The sequence below is a fragment of the Nomascus leucogenys genome, chromosome 21, assembly GCF_006542625.1.
Source record: "Nomascus leucogenys isolate Asia chromosome 21, Asia_NLE_v1, whole genome shotgun sequence".
Lineage (NCBI taxonomy): Eukaryota > Metazoa > Chordata > Mammalia > Primates > Hylobatidae > Nomascus > Nomascus leucogenys.
In genome coordinates this window covers 60,113,558-60,129,571 of record NC_044401.1, presented here as the reverse complement: position 1 = coordinate 60,129,571, position 16,014 = coordinate 60,113,558, and the positions used below count along the sequence as shown (strand labels likewise).

General features: G+C 44.2%; 1 pseudogene; it reads right to left on the bottom strand.

The window, feature by feature from the left end:
• Positions 1-1,789: 1,789 nt before the first annotated feature.
• LOC115832091 lies at positions 1,790-12,214 on the bottom strand (annotated as a pseudogene).
• Between the last annotated feature and the right edge of the window lie 3,800 nt (positions 12,215-16,014).

Genomic DNA, 16,014 nt, shown 5'->3' with positions numbered 1-16,014 from the left:
CTTAAGTCTATCACTTTGAACATATTTTGCCTTCTATTGTAGTTAATTTTAACATGCTGTACTTTTAATGATTTTATAATATTCAAGAGAGCAGAAGCATGTGTAACTTATCTTTTAAAAATGTTTATTGAGGTCTAATTTAATACCATAAACATAAATATCAAGTATAATGTAATCGCCCAAATCAAGATATTTAGAACATTCTAGCACCAAAGAATTTTCCCCTGAGTTCCATCCCAGTCAAAATAATGCCAAGAGGCCAGGCACGGTGGCTCATGCCTGTAATCCCAACACTTTGGGAGGCCAATGCGGGCACATTGCTTGAGATCAGGAGTTTGAGACCAGCCTCGTGGCAACATGGTGAAACTAACCCTATTTCTACCAAAAAATACAAAAATTAGCTTGACATGGTGGCACTTGACTGCGGTCCCAAGTACTTAAGAAGCTGAGGTGGGAGGATTGCTTGAGCCCAGGAAGGAGAAGTTGCAGTGAGCCATGATTGTGCCACTGCACTCCAACCTGGGTGACAGAGCGAGACCCTGTCTCAGAAATAAAATAAAATAAGACTGGACGTGGTGGCTCACACCTGTAGTCCCAGCACTTTGGGAGGCCAAGGCAGGCGGATCATGAGGTCAGGAGTTCAAGACCAGCCTGACCAACATGGTGAAACCCCGTCTGTACTAAAAATACAAAAATTAGCCAGGCATGGTGACGTGTGCCTGTAATCCCAGCTAGTCAGGAGGCTGGGGCAGGAGAATCACTTGAACTCAGGAGGTGGAGGTTGCAGAAAGCCGAGACTTTGCCACTGCACTCCAGCCTGGACAACAGAGCGAGACTGTGTCTCAAAAATAAATAAATAAAATTTTAAAAAAGAAAAAAATAGTATGTGTACATGCATATGTGAGTATAGATGTATGTGCATGTATGTGTAGATGAAAAGCTATATAGCAGTTTATCTCTATAATAGCGCTCATTACTGTGCTTCAGGAGTCTGTTTAATTGACTCCCCACCAAACAATGAGGCCCTTAGGAGCACAGTTGTTGCCTTATTCACCTGGTGTGTGTGTATGTGTGTGTGTGTATATATATATATGTATGTATGTATGTATATATATGTATATGTGTATATATGTGTGTGTGTATGTGTGTATATATATATATACTTGGTAGAAAATGTCTCATTGACAACTCAGAGCTTACAAATATATACATACACCTATATAAAAAAAACTTCTGTCCCCTCCCCCATGAGTGGTTCTGGAGGGAGTAGGGGAGAGGGTCATCAGGACGGTGCCTATTTTGTCAAAGACACCTCCCTCCTCTCCCCACATGTTCCCTGCTTCCAGTTCTAATTCAGGGGTCTCAGTGGCAGGCCCCTTGGGGAAGAAAGGGGTCCTCCCCAAGCTTCCACCCCATCTTGCATTGGGCTGCAGTTGTGGAAGGGCTCACTGAACTCTTTGTGACAGCCCCACCCCCAACCCCACTCCCCCATCCATTGTCCATGCTGGAACCGCAAGTGCAGAAGTGGGTGGGGTGGGCCCAGCTGGTCTGGGGCTGGCTCAGTCTGATGGTTGCGCTCCCTGGAGGACCCCCCAGGGCTAATGTCTCTGAGGTTGCAGAGTGCTGGCCTGGACTCCTCCAGCCTCCATCCCCATTTTGTTTAAAAAAGAAAGAAAGAAAGTCGGGGAGGCCAGTGGGAAGGGAATAGACATGGGGGAGAAACAAAGGTGGCCAGCTGGGGAGGAGAGCTCCTGGGCTCTCCCTGGCTGCCCCAGGGTGGGGCTGAGCCTCAGCTGGATTCAAGGTCTGAGGAGTCCCCTGAAGAGGAGGAGCTGGAGTTGCTGCCCATGGACTCATCTTCATCCTCATCATACTCCTCATTCTCATCCCCTTCCTTGCTGCTGGACTCAGAGGCGTGGTGGCATGTGCCTGTAGTCCCAGCTACTTGGGAGGCTGAGGTGGGAGGATCACTTGAGCCTGGGAGTTGAGGCTGCAGAGAGCCATGATTGCACCACTGCACTCCAGGCTGGGCGACAGAGAGAAACCCTGTCTCAAAACAAAATCAAAAACACATGTACACAAAATACCTTCTCATGAGTGTACCACAGCTGCTGGTTGGGGTGAGGGGTGGGCTTCTTGGGGATGTCTGACTTCTTGACATTCTTAAGTTGGAATGATCCTTCCTGAAATGGCCAGGTTTCACACTTTTTCTCCATCCTTGTCCTCATGGCCCTCGTTCTCTTTATCCTCCTCCTAGGACTCTGACTTGGACTGCAGGATTGTTTGTCTGGACTCAGAGGAGTTCAAGTCCGCAGCTTGGTCATGCTCTATTTATCAGAGATATACTCTTTCTAGGCTCTGCGGTCCTGGGGACAGAGACCCTTAACCCAGGTGTCCAGGTGCACCTTGTACACTTTTGCTGCTCATTGGCCAGCTTTTTGTAGTGTTCCTTCTGACTCCAGGAGATGGCTGCCAATTTCCATCCACGTGCACTCCATCTGTGGCAGGTGTTTCAGCTCCCATTGCACAGCAGTTCCTGGAAGAATTTCTCGTACCAGTTCACAAAGCTTCTTGCTTCCTCCCTGGAATTTCATCATCTTGGAAGAATCTGTAGCAGCTGGAAGTGCCCACATCTCACTCAGCTCTCTCTCATCACTTTCGGTCTTTGGCTGCCTTCTCTATTCACATCAGGTTCTCCTCCTTGTGATTCCAGGTCACCTCCATGGCTTTCGAGGCCTTCACCCGGTCATTCTTGAAGCAGGCCAGGTAGTTGCTGATGATGTTCTGTTGACAGATCTCCTGTGCTCTCTTGGGTGACTTGGGCGGCTTGCCAAGTTCCTGGCACTCCCTGCCTGGCTTGCTCTCGGGCCTCGTACTTGGCCTTCTCAGACAAATCACTCCACCTTCCGGCCAGCATGCAGGCCAGCTGGCTCTCCAAGAACCCAGGCTGCTCCTCCTGCAGCTGCCACCACTTTTGCTGGGGGCAGATGAGCATGGCCCACTGGGGGACAGAGATCCTTAACCCAGGGGTCCAGGTGCACCTTATATGCTTTGGCTGCTCATTGGCCAGCTTTTGTAGTGCTCCTTCTGAGTCCGGGAGATGGCTGCCAATTTCCATCCACCGAGAAGCCGCGTGGGCTTCTCAGAAGCTTCCTTACCCTCTTCCTGGGCTAGCTTCTGAAGGGATGGGTTGCTCCTCCATACCTGTGTGTGTTTCTCGTTAGGTGGAATGAGAGACTTGGAAAAGAAAGAGACAGAGAGACAAAGTATAGAGAAAGAAAAAGGGGGCCCAGGGGACCGGCGTTCAGCATATGGAGGATCCACGCCGGCACTGGCATCTGAGTTCTCTTAGTATTTATTGATCATTATCCAGTGTGGCAGGATAATAGTGGAGAGAAGGTCAGAAGGTAAACATGTAAACAAATGTCTCTGCATCATAAACAAGGTAAAGAAAAAAGTGCTGTGCTTTTGATGTGCATATACATAAACATCTCAATGCCTTAAGGAGCAGTATTGCTGCCCGCATGTCCCACCTCCAGCCCTAAGGCAGTTTTCCCCTGTCTCAGTAGATGGAATATACAATTGGCTTTACACCAAGACATTCCATTGCCCAGGATGAGCAGGAGACAGAAGCCTTCCTCTTATCTCAACTGCAAAGAGGCGTTCCTTCCTCTTTTACTAATCCTCCTCAGCACAGACCCTTTACAGGTGTCGGGCTAGGGGACGATCAGGTCTTTCCCTTCCTACGAGGCCATATTTCAGACTTTCACATGGGGAGAAACCTTGGACAATACCTGACTTTTCTAGGCAGAGGTCCCTGTGGCCTTCCGCAGTGTTTGTGTCTCTGGGTACTTGCGATTAGGGAGTGGTGATGACTCTTAACAAGCATGCGGCCTTCAAGCGTCTGTTTAACAAAGCACACCCTGCACAGCCCTTAGTCCATTTAACCCTGAGTTGACACAGCACATGTTTCAGGGAGCACAGGGTTGGGGGTAGGGTTACAGATTAACAGCATCTCAAGGCAGAAGAATTTTTCTTAGTACAGAACAAAATGGAGTCTCCTATGTCTAATTCTTTCTACACAGACACAGTAACAATCTGATCTCTCTTTCTTTTCCCCACAGGCTTCTTGGAGGCCACGCAGGTGGCTTGCTTCTTGTTGATGTTCAGCACCCTCTCCTCCCACAGGACCTGCTGCTGCTCCTCCTGGGGCAGCCTCCTGAGAAAAACGCAGCAGTTCCACCTCATAATCTTTTGTTTTCTGGTTGCACATAGGCGTCCTTCTCCTTCCAGGAGAGCAGCTTCCACTGCTGGCCGCATGGCATATCATGCGCTCCGTGCTGGGCACATCCTTCATGTTGGCCACGAGCTCTGTGCAGTACAGTGAGTAGCTGTTCCAAGGTGGCTTGGTGGGTTGCCCATCAAATTTGTCCTTGAGCTGGTGGACTTGGTGGGGCCCTCCTCAATGATGTTCGGCTCAGGGCGCTCCTGTATATAGTTCTGCATGATCTCCTCGCACTACTTCCCCTGCTCCTGGAGCCTCATGAATCCATTTCAGCCCTTTTTTTTTTTGTCTGAGAGCTGAGACCACTACTTCCCCAGAAAGTCCTTCACCTCCTTTGTAAGGGCATCTGGCCACACTTTAAAATACATCTTCTTGGCCGGGCACAGTGGCTCATGCCTCTAAGCTCAGCACTTTGGGGGGCCAAGGTGGGTCGATCGCTTGAGCCCAGGATTCAAGACCAGCCTGAGCAACATAGTGAAATCCTGTCTCTACACAAAATGTTTAAAAATTAGCTGGGTGTGGTGGTGTGTGCCTGTAGTCCCAGCTACTTGGGAGGCTGAGGTGGGAGGACTGCTTGAGCCTGGGAGGTTGAGGCTACAGTGAGCCGGGATTGCACCACCATACTCCAGCCTGGGTGACAGAATGAGACCTCGTCTCAAAACAAAACCCCAAAAACACACATACACTAAGGTCCTTCTTCTGATTGGTGTACCACAGCTGCTGGGTGGGGCAGTTGAGCTTCTTGGGGATGTCTGGCTTCTTGGCATTCTTGATTAAGTTGGGATGATCCTTCCTGAAATGAGCCAGATTTCACTCAAACTCTGTTTCTCCCTTGGAAGGTCCTGAATATATTTCATTTTCATCTTCACAGGAAGCTCCTTTTATTTCTTGGACAGAATCTTTGTGAAGTCCAGATTACTTATCTCAGGGTGGAGTTTTGCACACTTGGCCTGCTTCTCCACGAAGAAGTGGAAATAAGGGATCAGGGACTTCTTTGGGAAGTCTGGGTGTTGTTTGAGTTTTTTGTGTTTAACTTTTTAAGGATTTTTAACATGTTTCTGGCATTGAGGATCAATTCTGTCAAAGTGCACAACTTCCTCACGTTGTCAGAAATTTTCACCCATTTAGGCCAGGCACAGTGGCTCATGCCTGTAATCCCAGTACTTTGGAAAGCCAAGGTGGGAGGATTGCTTAAGGCTGGGAGTTTGAGACCAGCCTGGCCAACACCCATTTCTGAACCCAACTCTACAAAAAAAAATTTTTTTTAATTAGCCCGGTGTGATGACTCACACTGTGGGCCTAGCTACTCAAGAAACTGAGGCAGGAAAACTGCATGAGCCCAGGAGTTTGAGGCTGCAGTCAGCTATGATCACATCAGTCCACTCCAGCCTGGGTGATAGAATGAGATCCTGTCTAGAAAACAAAATAAAGCCAAAAAGAAGAAGAAGGAGAAGGAGAAGAAGAAGAAGAAAGAAATCTCTGCCCATTGAACTTGTCGTGTCTCCAGAAATCTTTAAATGCTACTTTGTCCCCATATGTGATTAGGTGGTTTTGAACTTGTAACTGCTATTGGTTGGAAGGTTATTCTTTATGCATTCCAGCAAAGTCAGCATGTCTTCCTGGGACCGGTGGTCTTGGCCTTTGAAGGCAGCCATTTCCAGGTCAGTGGGGGATGGGCTTCTCTGTTCATCCTCCAGCTGTCCAGCCACCTCCTTGGTTGTGCTGGCGGCAAGTTAGGATCAAAGTCACTTTGCCTTTAGAAGACATACCAGTCCCTGCTCAGGCAGGCTGAGAGATGAGGGGCTTTGTATCCCTTGCCACCTCCCAAAGGGGAGGGAGGGACGCAGGTCCACACTCTCAGAGAGACCCAGCCAAGACCCTATTAGACTTAATGGATCTGTGGGTATGAGAGTGTGCCCCTCCTCTTTTTCCTAACTCTTGCCCCAGCTCCTGCAGTCCAGCTCAACAGCATGCACCCTCCCCTTCCCACACGAAAACTGCTCCCAGCTCCTGGTGTATAACACTCGGTGAATGTTTGTAGAATGAATGAATAAATCACTCAATGTTTTTATGTGTTTATTGCCTTTTTTTTTTTTTGAGACGGAGTCTCCCTCTGTCACCCAGGCTGAAGTGCAGTGGCACCATCCCGTCTTACTGCAACCTCTGCCTCCGGGTTCAAGCAATTCTCCTAACTTAGCCTCTCGAGTAGCTGGGACTACAGGCACCTACCACCATGCCTGGCTGGTTTTTTTTTTTTTTTTTTTGTATTTTTAGAAGAGAGGGGTTTCACCATCTTGGCCAGGCTGGTGTTGAACTCCTGACCTCAAGTGACCTGCCCACATTGGCCTCCCATAGTGCTGGGATTACAGGCATGAGCCACCAGGCCTGACCTATTGTCTATTTTTATAACTTTTATGAAATGTTACTTCTGCCATTTAAAAATTGGATTAGTTGTCTTTTTATTATTGAATTACTTATATATCCTACATATAAGTCCTTAGTCACGGGTATGTTTTGCAAATATTTTCTCCCAGTCTGTAGCTTGCCTCTGAATTTTCTTTTCTTTTCTTTTCTTTTTTTTTTTTTTTTTGAAACAGAGTCTCTCTCTGTTGCCCAGGCTAGAGTACAATGGCTCAATCTTGGCTCACTGCAACCTCCACCTCCTGAGTTCAAGTGATTCTTGTGCCTCAGCCTCACCAGTAGCTAGGACCACAGGCATGTGCCACCACACCTGGCTAACTTTTGTATTTTTTGTAGAGACAGGATTTCGCCATGTTGGCTAGGCTGGTGTTGAACTCCTGGCCTCAAGTGATCCACTTGCCTCGGCCTCCCAAAGTGCTGGGATTACAGGCGAAAGCCACGGCACCCGGCCACCTGTGCATTTTCTTAATTGGCTTTTGATGAGCAGAAGTTTTTAGTTTAAAGAAATTTCAATTTATCAAATGTTTCTTTTGTGATTTTGCCTTCTGAACCTTAGAAACTCTTGCTTACTCTTGAGTCCTGAAGATATTCTTCTATATTTGCCTCCAAAAGCTTTATGATTTTACCCTTTATTTACTAAAGGCAATGTTAGAGGTACACTGATAAATATTTTTATATTTATTTATTATTTATTTTTGAGGTTTTTTTGAGACAGAGTCTCACTCTGTTACCCAAGCTGGAGTGCTGTGGTGTGATCACAGCTCACTGTCTCTACAAAAACATTTTTTTAAAGATATGCAAAATAAAAGAAATTATTTGTCTATCAATGAATCTGCTCTGTTTATCAGTGTGGATTATTGAGCAAAAACTTATGAACGACTCAGTTTGCTCACCTCCTGTTACACCCAATCAAAGCTCATAAGGAAACTGGAAAGGTAAGATCGTTTTGAATTAAAACAATTTTTTTAAATTTTTATTTACTTTTTATATATGTTTTAAGGCTAGTCAAGCAGAGCAATGGGAATGGAGAAGGAACAAAGATATCTGTAACTGGTTGTGATCGATTAGTTGTAAACACCATTGCACTCGGATCAGCCTTGAATTTATTTGGACCAGTGATCTCCAATCAGTAAAAATGTTGAGTGCATGCTCCTCATATATGCATATTCACTTATCTAGAAATTATATATGGACTACTCCACTCATTGTGAACTTTAAGAATATATAGAATTTATTTTCTTTGCTTTTTGTTGGTTTTTTTGAGATAGGGTTCCTGTTGCCCAGGCTGGAGTGCAATGGCACGATCACAGCTCCCTGCAGCCTTGAACTCCTGGGTTCAGGTGATTCCCCCACCTCAGCCTCCCGAGTAGCTGGGGCTATAGGCACTAGCTGCCATGCCTGGCTAATTTTTGTATTTTTTGCAGAGATAGGACTTCGCCACATTGTCCAGGCTGGTCTCAAACTCTTGGGCTCAAGTGATCCTCCCACCTCAGCCTCCCAAAGCACTGGGATTATAGGCTTGAGCCACCATGCCTGACCTGGAATTTATTCTTTTAAATGGAATTTTAAAAGAATAAATAAAGATAAAAATATTTAAAACTTATTTTAATTTATTGTTAAGGCTACAAAATTTATTTCTTCTCTGTAGCTCGTGTGGAATTCATCCTTTGAGTAAGAGAAGAATCAGCTTTGTGATTTTCTTATTGTCATCTTGTGCTTACATTCATGGTTTATCTTCAAACAGCAGCTTGCTGTGGGAATCTTCAGAGGTTCATTTTTCTTTATATGAAAGTTAATTTCATTAAAATTGAAGAATAGAATCTGTAAATCCACATACATGGAACACAGTAAAGTATGACCAAAGCAGATATCTAGCTGGGTTACCCCAAAGTGCAGCCCAGTGTAAAGTCTTCTTTGCAGATAGTTCATTTGGGAATATGGTCACAAGGAATAAAAAATGCAGGTCAGGGGGAGTGAAACAGAGAAGGAGGGAAAACCCGTACAAGAACCTGTTCCCAAGTTGCCCCTCCATGACCCCAGCTAGGGGGGATTAGTGCTCCATCTCACTGGGATATTTTGGGGAGCCTCACAGAGTTCATTTCGGAAATATGTGTCTGTAGGACAAAAAAGAAGCATTTATCCATCAGCTCCTGCGTCCCATTGGTCAAGAATGGCTTCAAGGGCATAAACACTCCTGCTCTCTGGTTTTACTCAAAGGGGATTCCCAAGTCCAGAGCAGAAGAGTGAGACGTACAGTGAGGCCCATGTTAGTGCCAGCATGATACTGGTCCCACAGCAGTGGCTGGAGCTGACTCCCTACACTTAGTGGGCCAAGAAATTTTGAAGAGGTGCTCAAGAAGTGTCTGACACAGCAGATGAACAACAGCAGCAAAACAACAACAAAAAGGTTGCATTTTCAATTCCTTAAGCATGTGGAACTCTCTCTGAGTACTTCCTATACCACACATGCTATGAGGTCATTTGGGTACTGAGCAAGGGGAAAGCTTTGTTTATTTGTTATTTTCCATTTTTTTTCTTTTTTAACTTCTTTTTATAAATATAAATAAAAGTTATAATGACTAATTGCCTTATTCCAGTGGAAATTCTTCCATACCCATTGGGGATTTAGACTACCAAGAAAAATATAATAGAAGAAAGTAAGTTGCTTCTGTTGAAAAAAAAAAAATGTAAGGAGTGCAGTCCAAAGCCAAAAACATTAAGATTTTCTAGTGCTTGTAATAATGTTTTAAAGCCCAATATTTGGAATGATTTATGTCTTTGCATTACCTTATTAGTATGGATGATGGCGTATGGCAGATAGAATCTAAACATTTATCAATACAGGAAATAATAGCTGCTATTCAAAAATGTGTGTAAAAGGCAAAACAATCTCGATCTTGTAAGTATGGGCATCAAGCCAGACCATCAGAGGGCAATTTTCTTGGATTGTTTGGTCCCTGAAGGAGCCCTTTATTAAATTTTAATTTGGCATATCCTCATGGCTTGCATTGAAGGAACCCCATAGGAAACAGCTGAAGCTAACTCGCTGTTACATTTTCTTAGGGATGTTTTGGAGCTATATACGTTACATTAGCCAATACCCTTGACTTCTCCTGAGGACTGGCACACTGATATATAATCAGTTAAAATATATTTTAATCTTATATTCAATGGGCAAAGTTACTCTTTTTTTTTTTTTTTTTTTTTTTGAGACAGAGTATGTTCTGTCACCCGGCTGGAGTGCAGCGACATGATCATGCTCACTACAAACTCCGCCTCCTGGGTTCCAGCAATTCTCCTGCCTCAGCCTCCTGCGTGGCTTGGATTACAGGCGCCCACCACCATGCCTGGCTAATGTTTGTATTTTTAGTAGAGACGGGGTTTCACCATGTTGGCCGGGCTGGCCTTAAACTCCTGACCTCAGGTGAGCCGCCCGCCTCAGCCTCCCAAAGTGCTGGGATCACAGGCGTGGAGCCACGGCGCCCGCCAGTTACTCTGAAAATAATTGTGTTTTCCATTTTCCTTTGTCCACCAGGAGTTTAGTGTTTAGCTTGCCGCCTACTTTAATAAATGTGGAAGACTGAAGAGCATGCATTTTAGTGTACTAATACTTTATTGGCTTATCTTATTATTGGATCCTTATTTTTCCTATTCCATTATATTTTTAAGTAAGAAAGAAAATCTGATGAAATTGTATGCATTCTTAAAAGCAGCCTCAAGTCTGTTTTGTAGTTAAACTAGGCATAATTAAAAAAATAAAAATACCATTTTGATGTCCTGAAATCCATATGAATAACATAAATCTAAGTGGTTATGACATATTTTAAAACTTTAAAATCACTGGAAAATCTAGAGCCACTAACATTACATACAGTGATATTTTCTCTTTAATCTCAAACTTTTTTTTACATGTTGGAGCCAATTAAATAGCATTCCTGATTCCCTTCCCAGTTCAAAACAATTGGTAAATAAGATATGGGAGACAAACAAATGGAGATGAAAATGTCATCTCTGTCACTGATAAAGGGGAATGGAAACATGACTTCAGAACTGTGATCCAAAGGCTTGGTAACACTCCACTGCCATTAATAGATTTTCCCACCAGGGTCTGTATGGATGGATTTCAAGTATTCCCAATAGGGCAGAGCCTACCTGGGCAGCTGACCATCCAGCAAAGAGCAGGCCCTAGTTCACCCCTCTTTGGGTTGCCAGATTCCAAAGAACACATCCCAGTAGGTGCTGAGCTGCGCTGCTCATTCCTTCTCCCAAAGACACCAATTAGAGAAGTTACTCCTTTCCTGGGGTTGGGAGAAAAGAGGATCTGAGGCAAGAATGACAGCCAAGTGGGATGTTTAATGGTTGCTGTCAGTATGGTGGGCAGGACAGGTCTTGGTTGGACTGTTGTATGCATTGTAAACTCTTCAGTATCCTGAATGGTTGGCCTGTCACTTAGCAACCAAAATCGCCTCCACATATTTCCAAATGTACCTCAGTGCCCCAATAGGGTTAAGAACTTTGCTTTAGAGGAAGTTTTCCTCATAGGAACAGGAGGTCTATGTCATATATGGGAAATGAGGGGAAGGGGTGACAGAGATGAAAGTTCCTTGCTAACAGTAATGTCTTTATTATTAACTTCTGTGAGCTGTACATTTTTAAACGAATTCCTTAGAACAAGAGTGATGTAGCCGGGCACAATGGCTAACGTCTGTAATCCCTGCAATTGGAGGCCGAGGTGGGCGGATCACTTGAGGCCAGGTGGTCAAGACCAGTCTGGCCAACATAGGGAAACCCCATCTCTCCAAAAAATAAAAAATAATAATATTAGCTGGACATAGTGGCACACGCCTGTAGTCCCAGTACTCAGGAGGCTGAGGCGTGAGAAGTGCTCTAACCCAGGAGGCAGAGGTTGCTGTAAGCCGAGATTGTGCCGTTGCACTCTAGCTTGGGTAACAAAGCCGAGTCTGTCCCAAAAAAAAAAAAAAAAAAAAAAAAATAGTCACGTAAAGTGGCCTCATTCTGGTCCTGCTTTGCATCCCCAACAAGAAAGGTCAGGGTGGCATGTAAGGAAGACAGTCAGCCACCAGATTCGTTTCAGTGCTTCTAACGGTTAGGATAGGTATTCCTTACATGTGACCTCAGGGACTATCACATGGGAGCTGCAGTCGTTTGAACCCTGACAAAGTTCACAACAGCTAAAGCAGAGGAAAAGGGCACGCATAGAAAATGTCGAGGGGACGTTTGAAGGGCAGGGGTGAGGCTGCTCTAGACAAACAAAAAATAAGATAATATCTGCCCATGTGTTCACAATTTTAGCCATACAGAGGGACTAAAAAGTTAACATTTCCAACTGCCATTTTCACTCTGAATCCATCACTCCTAGAGATCAAACAATCACTAGGAGGCAGTGGACTGCACAGCTGGGGAAATGTACCATGCTACCTCTAATTCCCTTATATCCTTGAGATAACCTTGAGGTATCTCTAATCTTAAAAAGGAATCTCTGGCCATGTTTGCTGTGGATGACTTAAGGAAACAGATTAACAGAGTGAAATATAACAACCAAAGTTATGGTTTATGATTGACTTAGGGCTTGGAGAGGGCAACACATCTGTCATTACTTTGCAAACACAAAGTGACTTACAAATAGAGCTGAAATCCCTGCTAATAATCACCTGCCTGTTAATTTCCCGCTGATCATCTGCATTAGATCCACCTGTTGAAGGCAGATCTTGTTTAAACCTGTGTCCCACTGGATACCTAACTAACTAGAATCTCTAGCGGTGAAATCCCTGAAACTTTTTCATTCTAATAGTTCCCTCAGGTGACCTGTGTGCACGTTGAAGACTGAGAGCTACTGTAATACAGGTAACTTTCTTAAAAAGGGTGTACTGTGTGTGTATAGGACATAGGCATACCCTGTGCCTTGAAGGATTTAGAACAGCCATTCTAGAAGGAGTGGAGTCTATGCCATTACTAGAAAGCTGGAGTGGGATCAGGCTTTTATATCCAAGAACTTAAAGGACATGCTGGCAATGCTGTCATTTCCATCAGGGGACAGATTCTACTGAGCCCACACAGGGGCAGTCCCTTTAAGGAGGGATTGGGCCTCATGGGAGGATGTTGCAGAGAATGTCTGTGAAGGCGGGGTTCAAAGATTATAGAGTGAACTGGGTGCAGTGGCTCATGCTACATCCAGCACTTTGGGAAACTGAGGCAGGAATCTCACTGGGCCAGGAGTTAAGACAGGCTGGGCAACATAGCAAGATTTTGTCTCTAAAAAAAATTAAAAATTGCCTGGTGCAGTGGCTCACGCCTGTAACCCAGCACTTTGGGAGGCCCGAGGCGGGCGGATCATGAGGTCAGGAGTTTGAGACCAGCCTGGCCAACATAGTGAAACCCCATTCTACTAAAAATACAAAATTAGTCCAGGTGTGGGGCATTAAAAAATACAAAATTAGTTAGGTGTATCCCAGCTACTCTGGAGGCTAAGGTGGGAGAATCACTTGAACCCAGGAGGTGGAGGTTGCAGTGAGCTGAGACCAACCATTGCACTCCCAGCCTAGGTGACAGAGTGAGACTGTCTCAAAAAAAAAAAAAAATTAAAAGTTAAAAAATTAACCGAGTGTGGTAGCGCCTGTCTGTAGTCCTGGCTACTCAGGAGGCTGAGACGGGAGGATTGCTTAAGCCCAGGAATTTGAGGCTGCAGGGAGGTATGATTATGCCCCTGCACTCCAGCCTGGGTGACAGAGTGAGACCCTGTCTCTAAAAAAAGATTGTGGGGTATAGTGAAGAGCTCTTTGGGTCCAGATTGCCATGAAAGGAAAGGAACAGACATGATCCCCCTTTCTTCGAAGGGCCTACTGTCTAGAGCAGGGAATTGGGCAAGCAAGTACCCACTCCCACAGCCAGCAGCCCCACTTCATAGGCAAGCTGTGGCAGGGCTAGTATTTACCCATACACAACGGTGTGGCTATATGGTTAGTCAACATACTTAAATACTTTTGTAATGGTTAAAAACTTTTGTAATGATTGGTCAATAACCATTGCCTCAATCCTTCCTTTCCTAAGTGGCCTCTCTATCCTGGCTACTCACGTGTTTCCTCCTCCCTGTATCCTATGATCCAGTGATGAAAGGTTAATGTCAGGCACAGTGGAGGTACCAGGACCCCACACCAGCACTATAGCTGGCTTGTCTTCTGATAGGTTGGCACCTGTGATATACTGATGGTTAAATATTTTGGATCACACCTGTAATGAGTGGGTGACTAATTTCTGGCAATGACACTGAGTAGAAGTTTGGAACATTAGAGCCTAGTAAACCCTGGACTGGGGGACCAGCACCCTTCCTGGGGGAAGCCTAGCAGACATCCTTCCTGGATTCTGAGGTCCCCTCAGGATTCCTGACATACCTAGGTAGGGAGAACGTCCTGAGAGACAAATAACAGACTCCCTTCTAATCCTAATATGTGGGGCTGTGAGCTGGTTCTAATTCAATTTCAAAAACAAAGACATAAAATTTCTACTAGCCCAGGGATCATGAGGCAATTCATACTGGTTAAATCAGCATAAGGAATTATTATTTGTATTAAATTACTATGTATGCCACAGAAAGGTTGTGTTGCTGAAAACAGGTCATCAGGAACTGTTGTTTTCCTGGCCATTTGAATTTCAGACCACTAGGGTAGAAACTCTAAGGATTTTTTTTTATTTTTATTTTTTTTCCGTTTTGTTCTCTGATATCACAAGCCTCTAGAACACTACCTGGCACATAGTAGGTGCTCAATAAATGTTAGTTAAACAAAAGTACAATTTCAAAGGATTCCAAGTTTGTTGTTTAATTTTAGCAGTAGCTAGAAGAAATTAGCATGATATATTGAATTTGGCCAGGTGTGGTGGCTCAGACCTGTAATCTCAACACTTTGGGAGGCTGAGGTGGGTGGATTGCTTGAGCTCAGGAGTTCGAGACCAGCCTGGGGAAAATGGCAAAACCCCTTCTCTACCAAAAAAAAAAAAATTAGCTGAGCATGGTGGCACACACCTATAGCCCCAGCCACAGGAGGATCGCTTGAGCCCAGGAGGCAGAAATTGCAGTGAAGCGAGATGGCACCACTGTACTCCAGCATGGGCAACAGAGCAAGACCTTGTCTCAAAAAAAAAAAAAAAAAAAAAAAAGTCAAATTTATTTTCTACTTAGAAGCATCCAGAATCCCTGCCTCTTGTAACGATGGAAACCTCTGTTGGAATTTAAGAATTAGTGGTTTCAATTAGCTGGGCGTGGTGACACATGCCTGTAATCCCAGCTACTCTGGAGGCTGAGGTAGGAGAATCACTTGAACCCAGGAGGTGGAGGTTGCAGTGAGCCAAGATCGTGCTATTGCACTCCAGCCGGGGCAACAAGAGTGAAACTCTGTCTCAAAAAAAAAAAAAAAAAATTAGTGGTTTCAATTTGCGTCTTCTGCTATTGGAACGAACTGCAATTTACTAAATTATTAGGCAGTAGTATTCCAGAGATTTAACAAAAAATTAGTGTGTCCGTTATTATTCCAGGTTGGCAACTGAGCTCTGTGAGACAGCTTCTCATTAAAGGCTCACTAAGATGATGGGCTCTGAACACACCTCATCTAGAGCCCGGAAATGATCTCAAGGGATATAGATGGGGCAAAGACCTTCATACTTGATCTCCTATTGTCAGATTTCTTCTCGGGATTTCACTTGTTTTTGCATTTTCTGTTTGCTTTTCTGAGCCTAATTAGACAGTTCTTTAAACATTCATTCCCAGCTGTCTATTTTTTCTCTTTTCTCTTTGAGCCCACAATAACCAAACTCTCAAAGTAACACATCCAGAGAGAGCTGGCAGGTGGTTTGAAACCAGTGGATTTTAGTTGCATTAGGACAACCACATTAAATTAAAACAAACAAAAAGCATATCTTTCAGTGGTGATTCACCTGCACATTAACTAGTAAATGCTAATTGTAATATTAATAGTTGTAATTTCTTGAGCACCTACTATGTGCCAGCCTGATACTTCACATACATAGATTAACTTTCATGTTGATAATAAACAGGGAAACCGCAGGGAGACTGAAGTTTATAGAGATGATCTTGCTCAGTGGAATGAAACACAATCATAAATTGTTACATAAAGCTGCCTACATTATATTCAGTGCAAAATGGCAAGTTTCACAACAGTACATATAGTTAACTTCATTTTAGAAAATCTCATTAATTTGAAGTATATATAAACACATATAGATGTACTCACATAATATATTTTGTATATGAGAAAAATGTATGAAAGGCAATACCA